Source organism: Schistocerca cancellata, chromosome 6 (assembly GCF_023864275.1).
Source record: "Schistocerca cancellata isolate TAMUIC-IGC-003103 chromosome 6, iqSchCanc2.1, whole genome shotgun sequence".
In the NCBI taxonomy this organism is placed as follows: domain Eukaryota; kingdom Metazoa; phylum Arthropoda; class Insecta; order Orthoptera; family Acrididae; genus Schistocerca; species Schistocerca cancellata.
In genome coordinates, this window is record NC_064631.1 from 511,824,577 (window position 1) to 511,836,702 (window position 12,126).

General features: G+C 44.2%; 1 protein-coding gene across 6 annotated transcripts in view; it reads right to left on the reverse strand.

Moving 5' to 3' along the window:
• Positions 1-12,126, reverse strand: part of LOC126190951 (myocyte-specific enhancer factor 2) — an 898,544-nt gene that overhangs the window by 358,313 nt on the left and 528,105 nt on the right. For 5 of the 6 annotated variants that reach the window (XM_049931604.1, XM_049931612.1, XM_049931603.1 and 2 more), the window contains one exon: positions 9,961-10,001. The gene's annotated coding sequence lies outside the window, so the exon portion shown is untranslated. Of the gene's footprint in view, positions 1-4,427; positions 4,964-9,960; positions 10,002-12,126 lie in introns of those variants that run through there. The other variant, XM_049931607.1, reaches the window with a different exon arrangement.

The window sequence follows — 12,126 nt, forward strand, 5'->3', positions numbered from 1 at the left end:
CGTCAAGGCTGTACAATTAGCTGCCACACTTCCTCAACCGTATTGATGGGATTGCTGTGCTCTACACTTTTGAGAAACCCTATACAGAAAAATCCAGAAGATTCAAATCAGTTACAGGCAAGCTACAGGCTCTCCTCGACTTATCCATCTCTGAACGTATTAGAGCGTTAAATTTCATCTTACATCGGCAACAGAATGTACTAGTGTATCATCCTTCGTCTAACACATTCCCCAGTCATGGGCCATGGTGAAAATTGAACCCAATTAAATGAGAAGATAATCGAAAAGTTTACATTTATAATGCATATGTACTAACTAGAATAATATTTCACACTGAATTCATTAGTAGCTCGTAAGCACATATTCGCAAATGACCCACATTCTATTTCCTGCAACGTTTTTGCATCTATTATCGGATACTTCCGTCCATGTCAGTCTTCACTGACGACTGTGAAAAGTCGTGCGTATGTCAGAGTTATATTTTCCATTGGATATCTTAAGGACAGTGTGAAGTTCATATTCGAGAGAGGAGTTAGGCAAAGAGAGATTCCATATCACTATATTCGTTCTCGCCAGAGCTGAACGATGTTTTCAGATCCTTGAACCGGGGAAGCTAAGAAGAAATACGCTTTAATGTATTATATTTGAAGCACCTTCGCTTTGTTGATGGTATCGCACAGCTCGCCTCAATCGTACATACAAGTCAACAACAAACGAAAGAACTTAACGCATAAAATTTGTAAGCGAGCCAGAAAATCTGTTGCAACACGGCTAAATAACGTGTAACATATCGCAAAACAAATTGTACATATTATCAATAAAATCGTAGAAATATTCGACGAGTATTTGTATTCAGTACAGATGAAGCCTGGAGAAACAGCGACAAAAAAATCGGAAAAGACGTGGTTTTCAAAACTAGGCTCCCCATTTGTACGAAAGGGAAAGTTTGCAACCAGCATGTACGAGTATCGCAAGTTTTGACCTTTTACTGAGAGAACTACTAAAAATCAGAATTTTGCTCGGCAGCCCCAGAGGGATGCATGTTGGGTACTCCGAAGAGACGGAAAAATAAATGGGGAGGAGGGGGGGGGGGGGGGTACGTGTAGCCCGCCGAAAGGTTGGTACATGGTGGATTCCAAGTGACAAGAAAAGACTGGGACGATGGTCTAATGGAACGTTCGTAGGCGAAATTCAAAAACATGCAAGAGCAAAATGGATACGCATAGCTAAAGACCATACTATATGGGGAAATCTAGACGAAGCCTTTACCCAAGCAGTGAGTGTCAAATGGCTGGTGATAGTGATGCCCTTTTCCTCACGACTGGCGCATTCCCCATTGTGCAGCATACCGGCTTGGGCAGCTCTTTTTGAGGAGGCTCTTTTTTCCATCTGTGCCTCATGGAATGCAACGGCAAATGCTATTAGAAACACAAACAGAATAAGACCCACAGAACTGAAAATTGGCTTCTGAGTAAAACTCCTTAGCTTTTGTTACGGTAGCTATCTGCAATGGGTTGGTCAAACCGCTGACGTTAGGTGAAAGCGTAGGGGGAATTCGGGAGGGGGTAGTGAGAGGAGAAGGGATATCAACTGCCAGTTTGCAGCCAAGGTGCGCGCTCTGTGGCCTTGTAACGCAGTGGAACTGCTGAAGAACGACGAAAAGGACGGCAGTCTTCTTCTTGGCCACAAGGATACATTATATACGCATGAGGTGTGTAGCATAAAGTTCATTGAGTGTCATCAGTGGAGTATATGCGACCTTTTCCCCGCACTACCACAGGAATGTACAAAATGTGATGCTTGTACTTGAAACTGTACACGCCACATCGCACGCATTTATAATGGCTAAAGGCTCTCGATGGCTGGATAGAAGAGCTCCGTCACCAGAAATAAAACTACTCTGCAAGCAGAATGCACCTGATTCCATGCTTGTACGAGTAAAAGATCTGGCAATGTGCCATTCAATACGCGCACATATATTCCTCCTCTGTTGTACTGAGGAAGTTACATTAGCAGTTTTCCCCCCTCCCGTCCCTCTGCAGTGCAGCTACTTTCACGCTTACAAGGGCCGAAATATATCACACAAGACGCCTTTCTCTCACACAGAATGAGTCTTTCGTCGTCGTCATCGTCGTCGTCATCTCTACCCAATGAACCTGCACTCTCCCATCCCATCGTAACTGTTATGAAGTCTGCATCTTGTTTATAGACATAGCACAGTAATGTAACGGCTCCCAGGTTCTAGTGCTTCGTTTCCCAGGGACGCTCAATTGGAAAAGGGATCGATAACCAACCTTCTCCAGTGTTTTCGTTTACAAGTTCGGACAATGAAGTAGCCGATGCAGGTGTGGTAGCTGCTTTGAACTCTGCCCCATCTTCATCACGACAGTCACGGCCCATGCGGTCTGTTGTCTATCGGTATAGCGTGGCCTCTTGACACATGGGGAGTTACCTGTGGGTTTTTTTTCTGGAAAACGTAAAGCTTCAGCAAACTCGCTGTCAGTTTCTTCTCAGGTACTCGCTTTTTTGTAGTGTTACGTTTCTGATTAACTCTCTCAGACGAAGGAACATTATACTAAAACACCAACTATTTGGACAACATGCAACACAAGTTAAGCTATAGTGACAGTCATGCAGTCACATCAACGAATTAATGGTATTACTTACCAAAATTAGTTGCAGGAGACAGAACTGGAGGAGATCGAAGAAATGTAAGACAAGTAAGGGAAAACTTTGCTGATATCTGGAAGCAACGATGGACCTCGTCTCCGGTAAGTAAGGATACAGTTCAACTGCCACCGTACATAAAACAAGGTAAAGAAACCTGAACAGCGTATAGTACAAAGCAGATGTTCTGACGGCCATGAAACAGAGCATGCATGAACGCATCGCTGGAACCGCATTGTGATGGTTGGTTGGTTGGTTCGAGGAAGGAGACCAGACAGCGAGGTCATCGGTCTCATCGGATTAGGGAAGGACGGGGAAGGAAGTCGGCCGTGCCCTTTGAAAGGAACCATCCCGGCATTTGCCTGGAGCGATTTAGGAAAATCACGGAAAACCTAAATCCGGATGGCCAGACGCGGGATTAAACCGTCGTCCTCCCGAATGCACCGCATTGTGACCTTGTCTCTGGAGTATAGGCAGGTGATATTAAACGACCAACTACTAGCCAAGTTTCTGGGAACATGAAATCTGTTTCAAACCTTTGGAAGCCACCAGTAATATAGGAAATGACTACTGGACCACCAAATATGAAATTTTGTCGTTTCTTCTAGCTACTTTATGAACAATGATAAAAATTGAGGGAGATGGTTACCGAACAAGAATGTGTCAGGAAGTTGAGTAATATTGAAACAACTACGACTAGAGTATAATACGTAGTAAAAGATGATGCATTAAAAGTGACGTTAATTTTTTAACATGACATAATTACGTTAGTTCCTTTCCTTGTCCTAATTACGGCATATGATGACAATGTCTCACATTCTTCATCTTATTGTAGACCCATGAACAAACTCACTAAGAATAGATCACACCCACATGCAGCTGGTTCTTAATGGATTGTAGTTATTTTCCAATAGGATATGCTCATCGACACTACAGTCTGTTGCCAAATGATCTAGTGTAGACCTAAACAACAAGTGCGATGAATAAAGGAGCTGAAGAAAAACCAGGATAGTGTCCACACCCCGTAAGGCGAGTCAAAGGCCACAAGCAATGCATACTGCGACAACCTGTTCAACAGTGCTGCTGGCAGTTCCACCAACAGTAGAAACGGAAGGGTACACTCTGCAACTTAATTGTCATGAAGTTAAAATATATCCCAGAGTACACTACAAAACGTAGAATTGTAGCTAATGTGGCACTGACAGAGTAATATACGTTACTGTCAGTTGCTAGTAGGGCTACCATATATATATATATATATATATATATATATATATATAGAAATGACGTTAGATATATAAAATAGTTGGTTAGCATGCAACAGTAAAGAAACACTCTCAAAGCAAATAATAATTTTTTTCGATAATTATTGGCGTAAGAAATAAGCCGTTGCCAATGCAGGTGATAAGAGGGAGTGTCTCAAATCTCTGTCGCTCATTTACAAAACGGCATGGGAAATGTGTTAGAATTCCGCATACCACTTGTACTCAACTTGTCAGTGGCGGCACGCCGGCGTCAAGCGACAGTTTATCGAAAGAGTCTGTTTCAAGCGGGTAAACAGCACTTATCAAGTTCACTTAGAGGCCATTTTATCAGGCAGTAATTCACAAACAAGCCACTCTCTTCGTATAGTCATCGTTCTCTGTAGTCTGTCTGGCGATTAATATTTCCATTACTACAATGAGGATCAATAAAGCTACTGTAATTGATACACCTACCATCACCTAAACTCCCTGGGAGTGATCGTCAGTTATACTCACGTCACTGACAGCTCGCACAGTTTCGTTGCCAGCAGGTGGCGAGTCAGCAGGTGTAGGCCATCGGAGGGACCAACTCGACGCAAAACTCACGCAGCTTTCTTCCGTCGCCATCGCGTCCGTGAAAGTCGATATCTGCCACTCACTGATTTCCACTAACAGAACACCAGCAGCATTTCACACAATATGCACTTTTCTGTGTAAGCTCGAATAACTCACATACATCGCACAGAGCGAGGAAACTTGCTTTCGACACTCGGTGGCAATTTCGAAACACAGGCACTCGGACAGTTTTCCTGACTGTAAGTCGCGTATTCCAAAAATGATGAAGTGCCTAAGAAGGATATCACGGTGAAACTTCTCACTTGGAAACACTTCACTGAGCTCGAAGACGGTCGACGTCTATGAGAGTGTGTTCGTTATGTCAGGCGACAGCAAAACTGAAAGATAGAGGAAATTTGGATATCGAAGGGAAGAGACGTGCAGGACAGGTGGGAAGAGAGGATGGTGAAGGGGGGAAGACTGTGAGGGGGTTGGGGTGGAGGGGGGGGGGAGAAGTTGGCAGCCAGCAGGTGGTCGCGCGGCCGGCTGGAGGCGCGCTGCTCGCCGAGCTGTCAGCCGACGCGACCGCTAATCGCGCGCTGGACAGATTAATGAGGCGCTCCGCGCAGCACCCACCGTCGCACTGCGGACTGCCGGCCCGCCAGTAGTGGTCTGCGAGCGAGAGCAATCGAGGCGGACCGAGCCCTGCCAGGCGTACAATGTACTCGGAAGAATGCCGGCGCTACGGAGGGAGAGAGAACTGGCCGAGCGCGGCGAGTGGGAGGGGGCAGTGTAAGACTTGTCACGCCGAGATCCATCCGACAAGGCGGCTGACCGCCACAAGGTCGCCGGGGGCAATGGAAGAAGACGGAGGGGAAGTGCGAGGCCGAGAGGGGGACCGGGCTGCGGTCTCGCCGCGACCGCCGGTCGCTCCAGCGCTGCGCGATCGCGCCGCTCCGGCGGCAAGTGGGTCGCGGGGGCTGGCGGCGCCAAACCCGTTCGCCGGCGCTCTCACGTCGAGGATTTCCAGAGGGCGGGCGGTACCGTCTGCGGCGGCAGGAAGGACCCCGCCGCCTCCGACGCGACGCCGCGGACGCGCACGCCGCGGACGCGCCCACCGCCTCCGCGCCTCATCGACGCGCCTGTCCCGGAGCGCGGCCGCGCGTACACTGCACTGCAAGTTTTATTTCAGTAGCCGGTCGCACACTATTTCAGGACTTTTGAGTATTTCTGACCTGACCGCCCCGCGCCTGGGCGCGCAGCGGCGCACTCACACACACACACACCCTCTCACTTCCCCCGGGCCCCTCCTCCTACTCTGGCTCCTTCCTCCAAATTAACGCTAGACAGAAACGGTACCGTCACGTGACCGACAGGGGGGCGTCTCATAATAATAACATTGCGCGCACACGCACGCGCTCAGCTAGGCTAGCCCCCTCCCTCCGCGCCCCTTCGGACGCCAACAAAATCGCGAGAATAGATAGCTATATCGGGTCTTCTATAAATACAAAGATATCTTCGGCCGTTTACATCACGGCGTCCGCGGCGAGCGGCCCCCACAGAGGAATTGTTGCCGCTACTTCGCCGCCGCCGGTAACACCGCCCGCTAAGCGATCTACTGGCTATTCCGTGTTCCAGCTTTCTTCCACGTAACACGTGCGACATCCGACGGAATTCTATTTCATTAAAAGACATTTGAGATGCGTGGCAAACTAGGAAAAAGATAAAAGGAACGTATAACTTTATAGCAAACAAAAACAGAAAAAAAGGAATTCACGTTGCGGTTTATGTCACTTTTGAAATTACTGTACCATTAACTAGTCTAGTTGTACCTAAATACTGTGTGTATATGTTTAAGCTGGCTAAAATGTACATAGTCGAAATGAATTTGCCAGGGACACCACAGAGCAATCACCACGACCGTAGTCTAGCTGCACATGGTCCAGAAAAGAAAGTCGATCAAATTCAAAAGCGACTGGATGCGTGTTATGCTACATAAACCGCCAATTTAAATCACAACAGCAGTTCGTCAGCCACAACAAATGGTTCAAATGGCTCTGAGCACTATGGGACTTAACTTCTGAGGTCATCAGTCCCCTAGAACTTAGAACTACTTAAACCTAACTAACCTAAGGACATCACACACATCCATGCCCGAGGCAGGATTCGAACCTGCGACCGTAGCGGTCGCGCGGTTCCAGACTGTAGCGCCTGGAACCGCTCGACCACCCCGGCCGGCAGCCACAACAGATATAATGAATTAATGGTGGGGAGAACACATAACAAAGCAGCTCGCAGCAACCGAAGGGCTGACTGGGTCGGTCGTCGAAATATTGCGCATAAAATGGAATCAACAATTGGGCTGTAAACCCGAAAGCAGGCAATTAATCAATCAGGCCTGGGAAAATGGAGAGACCACAATACAAAGGAAGCTACAGGTGTGACCTCTTGGCGACACAGATGTAATTACACACAAGTTCAGCAAGGTAAGGCTCAAAATGGTTCAAATGGCTCTGAGCACTATGGGACTTAACAGCTTTGGTCATCAGTCCCCTAGAACTTAGAACTATTTAAACCTAACTAACCTAAGGACATCACACACATCCATGCCCGAGGCAGGATTCGAACCTGCGACCGTAGCAGTCGCGCGGTTCCGGACTGCGCGCCTAGAACCGCGAGACCACCGCGGCCGGCCGCAAGGTAAGGACGTGACAGGAAATTGGTTGCGTCATTTATAAAGGATCTTATCAACTTTCAGCTCAATTTGCCTATGGGTAACCGTGGAAAAGCTATACGTGGATGGTTAGACGGGGGTGAAGAGAGAGGGAGGCGTTGAATCTGGGTCCTCTCGAATACAGCTGTAGTTACTCAATCACTGTGCAACCTCTTTAGGTGAAAGCAGCGTAATAAAACCGCGTAATGAAAATGTCGCGCAAAATCATGTCCGCTCAGCAAATGGTCGATAGATGATTCACTGGCTGTTGTACACTATTATTTTCTTCAGGAAGGCATCATAATGCTTACAAATTAATTTCGCCACACCACACTTTCCTTCATTTAGCAATGTATATGTTGATCAAAAACGAAAAACAGCTTTACAATTTCTGTTGCTAAGGCGTTAGCTATACCGCATTTCTGCTAACTATCTATTTATAACCCTGATGCTGCAAGAACTTTCCTCAACTTCATCTGCAACGCGAAAACATAAACGTTGGAGAAATTTTATGAAATAGTCCCAGTTACACAAATATCTCAGATTCGTACCGACACATCTATGCAACTTCGGTGCTAAAAACAGGAATGCTCAAAAAGAGCGAACTTCTTGGAAATTTTTCACACTCATTAGATAATAGTAAAAGTGAGAAGAAAAGCTGGCTAAGTTGGTCTACGTTAACACGATTATACTGTATACAGCATACACCAAACATAGCTTAGTAACATGTTGATTAGCTGAACCTCTCCCTTTTTTCCAAAATATAATGATTGTCCCCGAAAAAATAGTGCACATTCCAGGTAGCAGTAGCAAGTGCTGTAGATTAAGTACTCATAAAACTATGTGATTCCTTTATAACGTATTGATTACAGCTATATAAATGTAATGAGTCAACTAAATTGTATGATAACTGCTGAAAACATCAACGATGATATAGACGGCGCGTTTTCGAATGAAAAGCGTATAAGAATACACAATCGTTTGAAATAAATATCACAAAATTCCATCGTTAATTTCACTGAACTTTGACTTTAAAAATGAAACTTTCGTTCCGCAATCTCGGTTTTCTTTTACGAAACACAATTAATGTCAGTTGTGCCACTTGTTTGTATATTTGCTTTTCCTTTATCTCCGCGCACAAGCAGATAACGGAATAACATCGGTAACATTGGCAACCAATGAATGTGACTGTCGGAGTAAGCATTTTGCTCAGTGAATGTTAAATTTAATTTACATGTTAATTCCTTGCTGGAACGTGTTGTTCCCCAGCGTATTGAACGGCCATACCTAATCTTTCTTTTTCCTTCTTTCTTTCTTTTCTCTCTCCTTTTTGAGTCATCCGTCTTCTTACTGGTTTGATGCGGCCCGCCACGAATTCCTCTCCTGTGCCAACCTCTTCATCTCATCGTAGCACTTGCAATCTGCGTCCTCAATTATTTGCTGTATGTATTCCAGTCTCTGTCTTCCTCTACAGTTTTTGCCCTCTACAGCTCCCTCTTGTACCATGCAAGTCATTCCCTGATGTCTTAACAGATGTATCATAGTCTGCTTTTTCTTTGTCAGAGTTTTCCACATACTCCTCTTCTCTCCGATTCTGCACAGAACCTCCTCATTCCTCACCTTATCACTCCACTTAATTTTCAACTTTCGTCTGTAGCACCACTCTCAAATGCTTCGATTTTCTTCTGTTCCGATTTTCCCACAGTCCACGTTTCACTACCACAAAATGCTGTGCTCCAAACGTACACTCTCAGAAATTTCTTCCTCAAAGTAAGGCCAATGTTTGATACTAGTAGACTTCTCTTGGCCAGGAATTCCATTTTTGCCAATGCTCATCTGTTTTTGATGTCCTCCTTACAATAAAATAAATCTTTTACAACAATAGTGGGAACTTATTTTGCACGGTTATAATGCAAGGACACATCTAACAACACGTAACGACGAAAACAAATCAGCTAAATCATACAGGTTTCAGACGAGACGCTAACGTAAATTTCTGACATCGCTGACGCAACAGCAGCAATATTTTTGGCTAAACTATCCGGAGATTATCCATAACTTATCGGCTGCATTCCATATATCTAGCTGCATACTTTTTTTGAAAGAACAGCAACTCTGATAATGCTTTAAATAAATATAAATCTGCACTTACTGAAAATTCAAAATATGTTAATAACGAATTTTACATTAAAAATCGTCCAGACCATCAAATCGCCTACGCCTGTTTCGTGCTACAGCGTGTATGGCGCGGTCTACTCGACTCTGCTGTCTACCGTGAATTCTAAAATAATTACAGTCAGTTACTGAAACAAAAAATCGCACTCGCTCTGGTGCGTGTGGCGTTGCAGGAGCCCGGTGGCTACGGGTAATCAGCTCTCCCAGGAGTATGAACGGTAACATGTGAATGGACACGCTAAACAGTTTATCCATAAATCTACGAGTTACGTAGCGTATTTACGTAATGCATTCGACGGTGAAACAATGTCATTATCAGGCATGATGCTGGTCCCATGTTGCGTAATAGGGTTAATGAAGCACTTGTCGCCATCCCCGTGTACACACCGGATTTAATTTCGATGCAGCGTTTCCGCCCACACACTGTGTAACTACATCACCGAGAAAGCGCAAGTAAACGCATGATCACAAAGGAGAGCCTTTTGTTCCCTTAACCGTACTGTTTGAAAATTACTGGAGTTCCGGAACAAAAAATTCTGTTACCACTGTACGAAGAATCTTCAAAATACTTACGGACAGGAGCATGGCCACTTAACGGGTACTTACCTCTTACTTCAGCAGTAAACAATATACAGCTCGTAGCGCCTCTGAAAATAAAAAAAAAATATGTGTCAGACACCTATTCAAAATAAACGAACAGGAAACTAAGAATTTATCTGCACATAAATCAGAAAGAGCAATTAACAGAAGCGTTACATTTCAGTTTACGAATTAAAGTATACACTGTAAGAATTTTTATAGCATTAATTTCTCTTGTTAACTAGTTTTTGGTTCGCCATGCTATCATCAAACAAGAACTGACTATTGTCATCAAAAATGATATATTCTTTGGAAAAGAAGATACAGCCGATAAGCGTGACGCAGTTTCTCAGAGTGTATAGTTTATCCGTGACAGTGCAACAATTGTGGGGAAAACACAAGAGGCGTAATGGAGGCTTTACACTTGGAACGAATTGTATTTTGAATTAAAAACAGCACTACAGCTAAACTATGAAAATTACCATTAAAATGACTGTAAATTATAATTTACAAATACAGAAAAAATTCATGGAAATGCGAAGAAGAGTACAAATTTTTGTTTTCATTCATATATAACATATCGTAGGGGACATTTCTTCTATGCGGCAACGGAAATGCCCTTTAATGCAGGATGAAACACGAAAGATTACTCGATTTCCTTTCATTTTTAAAGCTGTAGGGTAGCCAGCTTCGAAACTGTGCGCGGAACGTGAGTTAACGGAAATTACCCAAGATAGCGTTAAGAGCCAATCATATTTGCTTGCAATAATGGCGAGCACAGAAGATGAAGACGGAGAATGTGCTAATACTCTAGCAGACAAAGAATGTTATAATGGCAAAGAGGGACGTTTTACTCATTTTAGTAAACGGTTGGCTCTAAAGCCACCGGCCACATGGTGGCCAGTTTAAATGCTATGGAGACTATGAGAATACACGCAGGAAAACGATTAAGTCTGTTGTACAACTTCTAATAGAAATCCGTGAAAGTCTGCGAAATGAGCTTGGGCTCATTTTTCGAACTATACAACGTGTCACTCATTCCTACATAGCTTGTTTCCTTCCAGTATTATAACAGAGCATAAACTTGTGGGGAGAGACTACAGCGAAGAAGACAATTTGAAAACTGGGAAGTTGAGGAAGAGGATACGACTAACAATGACTATATTGAAGAACCAAAAGAAGAAAACGTTCGCAGATAAAATGAGGCAACGGAAAATTTGATGGCATCCGCGGACATAAATTATCACAGAGACATTCAAAGTTGCCTTCTTAATATACCACAGTTTAGACTATGTCGCTGAGCTCTTAAAGACAGAACACGTAAGCCCTGTAGGGGGCGCAAGCAGACGTACGTTAATTGATTCTCACTGGTATAGATTAACCAGCCCTTTGTTCGTGGATAATTGACACGAAATACGTACCTGAATTCCTGCCTTGGCATTGGTAGTCCGCGCACCTGGCGATAAGTCTAGCTTATCCAAAAAGCACCCGTAAAGACCTTTGGAGATAGCCTGCCTGATCTGACCGTGATGTCAAAACGACCACCTACTTATCACGACTCAATTCTTCAGTCCCTTGGGTCGTTACAGAACCCCACAATGCGTTGTTGTGGAACTAGATGTGCTACATTTGTAGTTCGCTGTTTCTGTAAGTTTCAAGAAAAAACAGCTGCAGCGCCTTTTCCATGAGCACGCCAAGTGTTTCGGCAAACAACAATCACTGCCGCGTCGTTCATCGATGTATTTATATATGAGAACTCGTGGAAGTGGAAAGTGTTGTACAGCGTTTGGAGGATTCTGTGGAATTGTAGATGTATGTGTGTGTGTGTGTGTGTGTGTGTGTGTGTGTGTGTGTGTGTGTGTATGTGTGTGAGAGAGAGAGAGAACGCTACGAGATGTGCTCTTCCACCTAACAGGAACGTAGAGTGAACATCTTGCTTAGCTGATGGTCAACAGCATGTACGAATTTTACAAAATGCACAACAATGTGCCGTCTGTGATAATGCTATTTATTCTGCTACCGGTTTCGGTTTTAAACCATCATCAACGGCAGAAAAATTATCGCAAATGTATCACATGTCATACATACTTTGACATACGTTAACTCTGAAAACCATAATAGCCAATAAAAATTAAAAATTGTGACTAGATTGATATGTGCCATCATTTTTCAATCTAGTCACAATTTTTCATT